At 40.5% G+C, this 12,728-nt stretch overlaps 1 protein-coding gene across 2 annotated transcripts in view; it reads left to right on the forward strand.

Moving 5' to 3' along the window:
- The first annotated feature begins 5,744 nt into the window (after positions 1 to 5,744).
- The window catches only part of wu:fb13g09 (ATP-binding cassette sub-family C member 5), a 60,397-nt gene continuing 53,413 nt past the window's right edge, over positions 5,745 to 12,728 (forward strand). The window contains exon 1 of one of the 2 annotated variants that reach the window (XM_049585900.1): positions 5,745 to 5,832. The gene's annotated coding sequence lies outside the window, so the exon portion shown is untranslated. Of the gene's footprint in view, positions 5,833 to 5,879; positions 6,040 to 12,728 lie in introns of those variants that run through there. The other variant, XM_049585901.1, reaches the window with a different exon arrangement.

Genomic DNA, 12,728 nt, shown 5'->3' on the forward strand with positions numbered 1-12,728 from the left:
TAACCTCCAACCCACTGTGTTTGTAGGCTTCTGTCAAGCATGATTAAGAAAGAGAGTGAATGCTGGTGCTGTCATGCACTGCATTATCTTTTTTATGTAGTCATAGCAATGTGTAAGATCAGGCCTGCCTCTTATCTTGAGACATTTTCCAGCTATTTGTCATGATGACGATGTTCCTGACAGATGAGGAACTGCAAATCCATACTTTTCAGCTCCTGCCTGCTTGATGGCGCACTTGGGATCATGAGAGATGCCGCCTGTGCCGAGTTGTGCATCACTACACTTTCTCTCCACACTGTAAGACTTGATCTCAGCAGAGCATCCCCGATGACAAACTCTAGCACACCTCACACCAGCCTCTCCTCTCTCACTCATTAACTTTTTTCTCCTGCTCTCCCTGACATAAACAAAACACTAATATGGTGCATTCTTTCCTTTCAGAAGCTGCTTTCTGTCTAGCGTTTCCTCCCAACTGAGTTGCCATTCCTACGCACTGATTGACTGCAGGCACTTGCAATTTATCTCTTTTACAGCTGTTGTGTGTGTGTGTGTGTGTGTGTGTGTGTGTGTGTGTGAGTGAGTGAGTGAGTGTGTGTGTATGTGTGAGAGAGGGTGTACGCGCACAAACATGCTTGTGATTGTGCATCAGGTTCTCAGGCATCACACAAGGAAGGAGGTAAACACAGTCTAATTAAATCCAGCAGCAGTCCCCGGTGAATGCCGCTCTCCATTCACTGTTGTCTTCTCATCGCTGCGACACAGCGAGGAGCCTCCTCATTAATTCAATTCAAGGTGTACACAAGCGAAAGCTATCCAGGGGTGTGATTCACCTCACCAGCAGCGGCGTCGCCGTAGGACAACTCCCTCCTTGTGAAGTCACTGAGAGAGATGTTTGAAGATGTCCTTGGGCATCTGCTGATGTTAAGCTTTAGCAAATACTGAGCCTGAGTTTTGAATTTAAGGGCACTGGTGTCATTCTTGGGGGGACTTCTTAGAACGACTTCCTAAATCCATCACATTTAAGATAGGTATAATTGGACGTGAGGAGATAAACAGGTTCTTTTGGGTGATATCATGATGCTCGAGATACCCTTAATTACCTTTTCCTCTCATGTTGCTTCCTGGAGGCATCCTCATCTACTTAATTATGATTATGGCCTCCCTTGAGTGAGCAGGTGAGAGGATGCTGGCTGTGTATGCGGCGCATGGAGCCCTTAATAAGATAAACAATCACAACAGAAAGTGGATAAGAGGAGCACAGAGGGGCATCACTTCTAAACTTGTCCACATTGGTCATGGCCCAACAGGTTTGAAGAGTTTTGGACACTCTGACACACTGGCGTCTCACAGAGCAGCGTGCTGCTATTTTGGCTGTCACCAGATAAATCACAACATATCTAGATCTTAACCAGACGGGGCTCAAAAAGCTCATTGATATGATGTAGTGAGTCAACAGCTCCTCCTATTGAGCGCAACAGCAGCTACACCTTAAACTACATTCTGTCAGCCAGTGGGCCAGCATCAGGGGTGATTTGCATTGACAGCGGGTGTATGGCCACAGCGCTGGGGGACATGTACATGCGGGTTTCTATCTCAATAAAAGCTCCACAGTCCTCATTAATTTATGTATGCATTAAAGCTCCTAAAATTGACTCCATTTCCAGGGTGCCAGTGCTGCAGCACCCAGATGCAGCACAGCTCCAGAAACATTTGCCTGCAGGCACTTGGAATGACATCTTAGGAACCAAAAACTATGGAATATTAAAACTAGAACTAAAGAGATTTCTATTTCTTTGAGGATTATTAGTCTGGCAGGTAGCAAATCATGTTTTGTACAATGTTTTTTGTTTACTGCGTTTCGGTATGCACGGAGAATTGCATGCACTTTTAGCCTGAATGAATGGCAAGTGTAGGAATAATTGCTTTACACTGCTCTCTGGGGTGTCTGGGCACAGGATATTAAGCCGCAGGTTTCAGTGGAGTGTGACACACAGTGCATCTCACTGTTTAAATTCAATGTCTCTGCCTCTCTCCTTCCTTCTCGCTCCTGTGCTGTTCATACATCTTCATACAAAGTAGGAAAGCACAGCAGTCAATGCCCATAAGGAATTTGCACCCACTAAGCAGGCTCTGCCACTTCAAATACCCAGACCCTACAGGTGACAGGAAGGGTAAAGAGGGGAAGTTTCTCTCTGTACTTTGGGGAAATGTATTCATGGGATTTTTCTAAGGAGAGGGGGGACTGTGCCGTTTAATTCAGCTCACTCTCTAAGAAAATGTCTTGGCCAAAGATCCTCCTGCCGTTAGGTCCAGCAGTGGTATTTCTGGCCCATTAGTTGGTGAAACCAGTGGGCCTGATCAGTGTGTTTGATCTGAAATGCCAGCACAGTGCTGCTCATGCCAGGTTAGATGGGATAGTGGAAGTCTCTTCTAATGAGCGATGGCCACTCTTCATGCTGTTATAAATCGAGTGACCTTTACCAAAGAAGAATTGCTCCGCACACCAACAGCAATTATCTGCACAGTGGAAACTTATTTGAGAAAAGTTTATTTTTAGACACGAAAAGTGGTTAGGTCAGCATCAGTTCTTTGACACACTCTCCAGTGTATAAGTTCTGTCCTTAGACACTGACTCGGCAGCAAAGAGCTGGCAAAGCATCCTCATGTGGCGTTTGCAGTTAAGTGATTGTTGGGTTTTCATTAAGTTCTTCTTGAACTGCAAATAGCCGAAAGTCTGCAGGGATGCCGACCACCTTAGCAGGGTTAGTAGTGTGCATGAGCACTGAGGCCCAAAGGGACAGAGCACATTCAGGCTTACAAAACCATGTTTGTGTCCATAAAGTAAACACAGGAGATAATAGGAGTGGGATATGAATGAATTATGATATAGCATTTATCATGATGTAGCACACTTTGTGGAAAACCGAGGAAAAACAGCTGGGAATCTCGATTTTTGCCACATTACATACCAAAGTTTGTTATTATACTGATGCAGAAATCATATAAAACTTTAAATTAGTCATTGTACCTAGATTCATGTTCATTTGTCATCCCTGTGTTTCCTGTTTTTCGTTTCAGATCCCACGTCCTGTCAAGTTTACCTCCTTTGTGATTACTTGCCCCGCCCTAATGAGTTTCACCTGTGTCTCTTTGTGTTTCACCTGTGTCTCATGGTCTTCTTTGTCTTAGTTTATTTAAGTCCCTGTCTTCCCCTTGTTTGTTGCCAGATCATCTTTACCCTTAAGTAAGAGTTCTAGTGTTTCCCTAGTGTTCCCTTCTCCTATGTGTTTTTGACCATTTTAGCTTGTCACCACCTGTTTTGCCTGTCGTTTTGGATACTTTTGCCTGTGAGACTGACTACCCGTGTACTGACCTTTGCCTGATTAAAAACCCTGAACTTTCAACTGAGTCTGTGAGTCCGCCTAGTGAGTCCATCTCCAGTTTGTGCGTGATAGTCATGGTCACTGACTTGTGTGTATTGTCCATTATGGCCCAATGCAGCTAGAGATGACAAAAGAAGACCTAAGTTATGATAATATGGGAAAAGCTCTGACAAATGTATATCATCTCACAGAATAAATTACCAAGGAGGCAATTAGATAAATACAGGACTTTTGGTTCTCTCAGAGTAGTTAAGTTCCTTGAGATAACATGTAACTACATCCATTTATTCATTTACCGTAACCGCTTATCCTTTTAGGGGTTGCGGGGTGCTGGAGCCTATCCCAGGTGACATTGGGCGAGAGGCGTGGTACATCCTGTACAGGTCACCAGACTATCACAGGGCTGACACATAGAGACAGACAACCATTCATGCTCACAGTCACACCCACGGCCAATGTAGAGACACCATTTAACCTTACCTGCATGTCTTTGGGTTGTGGGAGGAAGCCAGAGTACCCGGAGAAAATTGCGGGGAGATCATTGGCACACAGGAGAAGTTTAAATTGGTTGCAATCTGCGACCTCACCACCAGATGCCACTAAATCCTACAAACTGAAACTTTAAACTTGTCATACTTCATTAAATCCTGTGTAACTTTAACATTCATTTGCTCGTTATTAAACCAAAGGTCATTACAGACTCAAAGACAAGTTAATGTTCACATAAAGGTATGTGTATTTATATGGAGCTAGAATAGAAGACCTTGTGATGGCTTGGCATCCAATGAGTTCAGTTTAGGACTAGATGTTACAATCCCTCGATGCACATACTGGAGACTATGAGTGGGAGTGATAGTGTCATCTGGGGGTGTCTGAGTGGGAGCCAAAGGGTTCAGGTTAGATGGATAGAAAAGTAAGAAGGAGCATAGGGAAGGCAGAGCCATGGAGAAATGTCTTTGTGGACTGAACTTTCCTCCGCCAGATCGGGCTGTACACTCTGCTTCCCCTACCCCCTCATTTTGATGAGGGAAGACAGAAGAAATGCGCAGGATAAAAAAATTACCTTACTGTAATCGAGGTGGAGTTTAACTGGTCGACTGTTGTTGCACATACTTGCAATTGTGGGTGAAAGTTGGAGCCGTGCCGAGGGAGGGGTGTAGGGGGTTTAGGGAGGATAAAAACCTCACTGGAGTCATCAGGCGGGTACCCTACTTCACTGGTGTTTCAATGATGTTGATGGCAACAAGCTGATTGGTTAACAGAGGGCTGGTTAAAGTGAACAGTGGTAATCAGGTGATTGAGTTACAACCATGTTAGTGTTGTGTTTCACTCAGTGGAGGAAGAGGTATTCAGATCTTTTACTTGAAATAAATCCAGAACTTTACTGGAATATACTTGTCCTTAGTCATTATAACATTCTTACAGGTTATAATTTTGGATTACTGTAATTATTGGTGCATTTTAACATTGTGTTTCCATTAGAGTTAATTTTTCGAATTTTGGGGTGTGTTAATTTACCATCTAATAATGCCTTGTATTTTATAATCTCATCAAAGGCTTTTAAAATCATCTGCAAAGTAACTACAGCTGTCAGATCAATGCAGTGACTAAAAAGCACAATGTTTTGGGAACAAAAGAAATTAAGCTCAACTATAATCCTGCTGCTTGAGTGGACGAATTGCTGTGCAAAAACTATTTCTAATAACTCAGACATCACCAGTAGTGAAAGTCGTATTCAGATTTTTTACTAAAGTAAAAAGTAGCAATACAACAATGTAAAAATACAGTCAGTGGTAAAAGTCTTGCAATTAAAATCATTTTCAAGTACAAGTACAAAAGTATAAGCATTAACATAGCCTACCTAAATAGTACCAAAAGTAAAAGTGCTCATGATGCAAAATTATAATGTTATATTATTTCATATTATTGGTGCATTAATGTGTACATCACGTTTATGTTGTAGGTTGTAAAGGTGAGGCTAATTACTTTATAAACTACCAGGTACCTTAATCTATAATAATGCATCATAATTCATTTGTTGGTTTAATATTTGTATTAATAATCTAAATCTGCATAGTAACTAAAGCTGCCACACAAATAAAGTGGAGTAAAAAAATTACAATAAGCCCTTATGTGTCTCCAAAATGTGGTGGATTATAAGTATTAAGTTGCATCAAATGAAAATATAGGTACTTTAAAATTGTCCTTAACTTACTCAACATAGTAATTGGCTCAAAAAATACTGCCAGTAGTTGACTGATCAATGTTCACAGCTGCTCTGATAATCTGAACGGAAGCTGCCCATCACGGAAGTAGTGCGGTATTGGTTACCATGGTGATGTACCTTATTTAGAAGGGTTTCCTGTTGCTGTTGATGTTGGTCTGAGTTAACCCCAGATGAAAGCAGCCGAGCTCGAGAACATGGCTCCACTGAGGGTCTGCTGGACGAGTGAGTAGATAAGTGTTTGCTATAATGTTATAAATAACATTTATAAGGTGATAATGTTGCTGCACTCAAGTGAGGTCATGGTTACAGTGTTAACGAGCCTTTTGAAGGACTCACTCCAACTGATAGTATTCACAGCTCACAGCTTTGTAAGTGGAAGTTTTCCAAATGGTTGCAACATACTGTAACTTCATACTGTAATACTGAAAGGTAAGAGGCCATAAAAGTTGCCTTCTAAACTTCTTTCTTTCTTTCTTTTTGACAAAATTGCACAAAATGTGGTACAGACATTTAAAGGATATGAACCTTTCATCCACAGTATCACACCACAGGTTTACATTTTTAATTCAGTGAAATGTCTCTGTATTGGATGGATTGAAATTTGGTACAGACACAAGGTCGATTGTCACTGACTGTTAAGGACATTCCCAAGTACCTCAGGTGCTTGTCATTTATTGTAATTAGCAAATGTTAGCATGCTAAAGCTACACTACAGTAGTGAACATTTTAATGTTTGCCTGCTAAAATCAGCATGTTAGCATAATAGCATTGTCATAATAAACATGTTACAATACTGATGTTTGCATTATCATGAGCAAGTTAGCATACTGTGGTTAGCACTGTTAGCATACTACTGGTAGCACTGTTGTTATGAGCATGTTAGTGTACTGATGTTAGCATTATTATAAGCATGTTAATGTAAGCTATCCACCTTATTTTCAAACACGGAAGTAAATAGTGATCAACTTCCGTTTTTTTGTGCGTGACTTCCGGTCAGCCGCTTTCCCTCATGCTTTCCCTTACCGGAGCTAACGGTGCAAGCTAATTTTTTTTTCAATTTTCAGTTGTTTATGTTAGTCAATCAGTTAGTTAGTTAGTTAGTTAGTTAGTCTGTGCATTTTGTATAACGTTAGATAACTGTGCCCACGTTTCCGTTATAACGGAAATTTATTCCCTCTAAACGCGAATAAATCGCACGTCAATCATAAACTATGAACCAAAAAGCACAATCTATCCCGAGTGAGACAAACTGCTTGATCCCCATCTCCAGTGTACCAGCAGAGAACCTGCAGAACCGAATCAGTGAAAAAACACAACGGGGCTAGACAGCCTCTCCACCTGAGCAACTGAAGCTGTGGCTCGCACCCTCGGCACACAGACATACAGACGGTGCTTCTGCATGCCAGCCAAACGTGTGCGCAACTGTGAGAAATAAATATGTGAGGTGTACGCTGCTTTTCTATCTTTTTTCCCTTTTCTTTCTTTCTTTCTTTCTTTCTTTCTGTCAGCGACATACACTCCTAACACAGGACGGGTTGTTTTTATTGACTGAGTTGATTATTAAGCCATAGTGATGCGCGGATCGGCTCTGATAGCACCTGAATCAGCATGTACGCATCAACCATCCAGCCGTTACAAGATGATTGAGCTAGCAAAGCAGTTTTGTGTTGCTATGTGTGGTATTTATTCAGTTTTGGGAAATGACGATGTCTAGAAAGCATCAGTGGCTGCAGCTGACAGGGACAGCTAACGTTAACACTAGCAGCAAAGCTAACATCAGGATCGTCATCCGTTAAAAGCCTCCAGTTGTCGGACACGACATGAAACTGCTCCAGTTAGCTCAATCATGTTTCAACTAAGACATCCGCTGGAGAAAATATTTTTTTCACGGGCCACTTTGTGAGTTTAGTGAGTTATTACAGACACGGCTAACAGCTAACGGTTAGCCCAACTAATCTACGATAACCATGTTATTAATTACACACAGAGAAAATACTAATGTTTGTTCAGTCATTGTGTTTATAGACTTTAAAAAACATCAGGTTAATCTAAACGGTGATATAGAGACGTGAAAAATGTGATATATATATATATATATAGCTAAACTCAGCAAGGTAAACAACAAGGCGATTCCCATTTACACAGTGGTAAGAGTGCTGGACCGGAAGTGTCGCACAAAAAAACGGAAGCTGGCTGCGTTCTGTTTTGCCTCCGTGTTTCCGTGAAAAATAAGGTGGATATAGATGGTAGCATTGCCATGTTAGCATACTGATATTGGCATTATTATTATGAGCATGATAGCATACTGATGTTGGCATTAAAATCATTAGCATCAGCACACTGATGTTAGCATTATGAGCATGATAGCATAGGCTACTGTTTTTTGTTTTTTAAGATATCTTTTAGGGCATTTTTGCCTTTAATTGATAGGAAAGCCAAGTGTGAAAGGGGGAGAGAGAGGGGGAATGACATGCAGCAAAGGGCCAGAGGCTGGAGTCGAACCCAGGCTGCTGCAGCAACAGCCCTGCACATGGGGCACCTGCTCCATCCACTAAACCACCAACACCCCTACGCTTCTGATGTTATGGTGCGTTTGTTTTGTACTCGGAGGTAGGAAGTGGGAATGACGTCACCTCTGCGTTGACAACACTTTTTGCATTCTAGTTGACAACGGTGGACAAGTTGGAAAAAAACATGAACATTACTGTTCTGCCGTTGGGATAGCTGTAGCCAGTAGCCACTTTAGCAATATCAGTTGATAACAACGCTCTATATGGTATTTTGCACATACAGACAGCGTAGCAACATGCCCACAGATAAAAATTGAACAGTACTATGGATATGGCTGACCTAATGTCAATCAATCAATCAATCAATCAATCAATCAATTTTATTTATAAAGCCCAATATCACAAATCACAATTTGCCTCACAGGGCTTTACAGCATATGACATCCCTCTGTAAATGTAAAACAAATAAGATAAAATTGCTATAAACAGTACTTTAGCAGAGTGTTTACTATGTATGTGACCGGCAGCCATCTTGAATTCGGAAGTTGGGGTTGATGCGGGTGCTTCGAGTTTCTGAGTTGGAAATCCGATCACAGGGTGCGTTCGAGTTTAAACTTCCAACTGGGAACTGGGAATTTCCGACATTCGAGCACAAAACGAACGCACCTTTAGCACAGTCATGATTATGAGCTTGTTAGTCTTGCTCACCAGCCCTTTCTCAAGAAAAGAAAGGTCTGGCTGCGCCGACTCTCACTTTAAGATTGGAGAAAAAAACGCTCTGGCTTTTTTTTTTATTTCTTTCAACCAATCACAATTGTTCTTGGTGGTGCCACAGCAATGGTGCGCTTGCAAAAATATTGCTGGGGGGAAACAGGTTTTGGTGTAACATGCCCACAAAAATATCGCCTACAGGACACGAATCATGGCAGAAAAATGGCTACATCCCCGCAAGATCAAACACTGCAAAAGACGTTTCTCGACTATGACAACCGGAGGTGGAAGGGCGGGACTTCAGCGGGTGGCTCATTCCGCCCAATGAGAGGCTGATCTATGCAGCGAATTTCCACCCACTCAGACTATGAGCTTGTTGATGTAAGGCAGCTACTTGCTCAAGCCAGTACAGGGTGCTGTTGCACTGTCTATTTCACAGCCAACGTGGTCGTTCACATTGTTTGTCCCTGGCTGGACACAGTAGCTTTGAGATTCACTCTGTTAAGGACGCCATATTCTTCATTGTCAATTGTCTCTTGCCCTATGCGGCTACATTATATTACAATATCAGCACTAAAAAACACACATTTTGTTAATTTGTTCACTGTTGATGTTTATTAACACATAAGGCTACAGTCAGCTATGGGTTTGAGCATAAATGAACCGTGTTTTTTGATATTTGATGATGTTATTGAGGTGAGGTGTACAGAGGCAGCAGATTACATTAGCATTGTTATTATGAGCATGTTAGCACAGGCAACTATTGTTAGCATTGTCATTATGAGCATGTTAGCACAGGTTACTGATGTTAGCATTGTTATGATGAGCATGTTGGCATACTGATGTTAACATTGAGTGCATTTACATGCACACTAATAAACCGATCATAATCTGATTTCTGGAGTTACCTGATTATTCAAGTGGTCATGTAAACAGCATAATCTGATAGGCTTTATCAGATAAAAGCCATTATCTGATTATGAGAAATCAGATAAACACACCTAGCTTTTTCCCCAATGGTCAGATTATTCGGTGCATGTATACCCTTTAATCTGGTTTCTTTCGGGTTTTGCTATTTTATACTCCCAGTCCTCTACATTTTAGAGGGAAATATTGTACTTTCTACTCCACTACGTTAATCTGACAGCTTTTGTTTCCTTTCAGATAAAGATTTTACATAAAATAATATATTTTTATATTCTCAGTGTTTAAATTTTCACTTTTATTTTATCTTACTTATATGTTATGCACTTTGTGTAACAAGTTTATATATAATACACTTGTATATTGCACTTTGCAGTACTTATACCCCGAATCTACCCAAAGTATGTAAAATTGGCTCCACATTGATAAACTACACATTAGAATGCTCTCACATGTATTCGTTAATGATAAAAACAAACAGTACTGTAAGAATATAAGTTGTCAGCATGATGAGTGCTTTATTTTTGCAAATATATGACTTGCGTACTTTTTGAGGTTTTTCAAGGATATAAGTACCTACTGTAACAGGAAGTTTGCGTTTTATGTCATGTACTTGGGGAGAAATCCAACTGAAGGACTGAATCATGTAAACCAGGTTTTTCTGATTATCAGATTATTGAAATGCACGTAAACGCATCAAATCGGATTATTACCATTACCTGATTATTCCCAGTTATCTGATTATTGTGCACATGTAACCATGCTCACTGTCATTATCAGCATGTTAGCATACTGCATTGAGCCAAAGTGCTGCCTTTTTTGTGTCCTTGTTCCTAGCACAACACTTAAATACAGGAAACATAAAATCATTTACTATTTTCTAAAATCAGACAACACAGGAAGTCCATATTTTATTGTCCATTTCCTGAGCAAAAGTGTTCTCATGAACTTAACCACTTCAACACAAGGCACATCCTGTAGTAAACTTTGACATGTTGAAGGTACTCAAGATTATTTTAGGGCTGGGTGTGTGAATTTTCTTTCTGACACTTTGTTGGGGAAAAAAAAAATATTAATGCAACTTTGCAAAGCAATGTAAATCAGTATTCAGGTTTAAATCGTCTTTTGATGCAACCTAAATTATTCTGTGGCCTGCGGGTATCTCCATAGCACTTGCCTATAAATCACCTTATTACCACCATCATTTACCAGTTGGTACTGCCCATGCTAATCATCATTCAAAATGATTGCTAATAATCCTTAATTTATTAGCAATAATTCCCAGGAAATTGCAGGAGGCTTTCTAACAGCAGTTACCCTGGATGAACTGTAGAGTTGACTGTGTCAGTGTCACTGAAAGTGCATCAGTCTCCAGTTAATGTCTTTTGATTCCGTGCTGCACAGCTTGATCAAGATCCCAAGGATAGATTCTGGAAAAATCAACAGTGACAGCCCCGGAGCTTTCTCTCAATGCATGACTGACCCCTTATTAAAGCTGATTGATTGTCAACTTGTGAGCTCTGCTCCCCAAGTTACTGTCAGGGATTTTATAGTTGCTCCAAAGAAGCATCAGTATTCAAACAGGAAATACGAAGACAATGTAACAAACTGTGTACGTTGCTCATGTGCTTTCATGAGGCATATCTGAGTAGAGGGGAGCAATGTTTTTTCAAAGTAGGTGTGATGACATGAAAACTTCAGTAACTTTAAAATTAACTTTGAAAGGATATTCAGTGATTGACGGAAAATGAATCACCAGTCATTTTAATAACTAGTTAATGTCTCGAGCTTCTTAAATGAGAATATTTGATGTTTCGTGTTCTTAGCCTTCTGTGACAGAACAGTTATTATATTTTGTGTTGAACTGTTAGTCGGACAAAACAAGCAATTTGAATATGTCAACTTGGAGTCATTATTCAATTCTTGACTATTTTTTGACATTTAATAGACAAAGCAATTAATTGAAAAAATAATAAGTAGTTGCAGCCCTAATTATAAGTCAATGTCACTGTACTTTATTGTAGCCTTCAGTTTACTTTTTGGGGCTTGAAACATGACAAAGATTCTCCAGTGAAGTGACAACAGTTATACTTTCCTTCAAAATGTGTTCATGTGTCAGGGTTGTTTATCGAATTGACTCAACTACGGTTTGCATGTACAAAAAAGAGAAGAAAAAAAGATCTCGTCGGCAAACTGAGTTGTCTGTTTGGATGACATATATTAATGCAGTAAAACCCTGTTTCAGACATCCACCCAAGTGCCCCCCATCACATTGATTACAACAGTGGAGTTACACATTCAGATACACAAACTCCTACATGATTAATGCAAGTGTCTCCATGCGAGAAACCTGCTTTTTGTCAGTTTTCTTGCAGACCCAGAGCCTGCAACATGTGCACCACTCTTCTCAGTTGCATTATGTAAATAACAAGAAACCTGCATTCTGATAAATGCCAAGTAATTACAATGTGCAGTGCTACTGACTGATTTATGAATATTAATGGCATTTGACAACTCTCCACAAAGAAACAAACAAGCTGTGCTCTGTATTTATCTGCTGGAACATTTAAGGTGTCATCAAGGGAGAAGGAATTTGCAAAAACAGCCTGAAATACTGTTAACAAACAGCTATTGGCAATGTACCTACCTTGCATATATTTTGCTGTTTGGCACTGTTTTTTCGCCCTCCTGTGGATAACTAGAAACGTAGACAATGTCATGTCGTGGAGATATTTTCAGTGGTAAATGTAGAGCTTTATTTTGTCTTTCAGGGACAGAGCAGGACCCTGTTACAGGCTGAACATTTTGCACCTATATTCAACAATCACTGTCATACAAGAGGCAGAGAAAGCAATTTATTTCGGACAGTACCCTCAATAGGCCATAAATAGTGGAAATGTCTACCCTACAGCGGAGTTCACAGCACGGTGAGGGACCGTGAGGACTGTGCGAAGTTGAACGTCGAAAAATTCC

The sequence above is a fragment of the Epinephelus fuscoguttatus genome, linkage group LG9, assembly GCF_011397635.1.
Source record: "Epinephelus fuscoguttatus linkage group LG9, E.fuscoguttatus.final_Chr_v1".
NCBI classification, from domain to species: Eukaryota; Metazoa; Chordata; class Actinopteri; order Perciformes; family Serranidae; genus Epinephelus; species Epinephelus fuscoguttatus.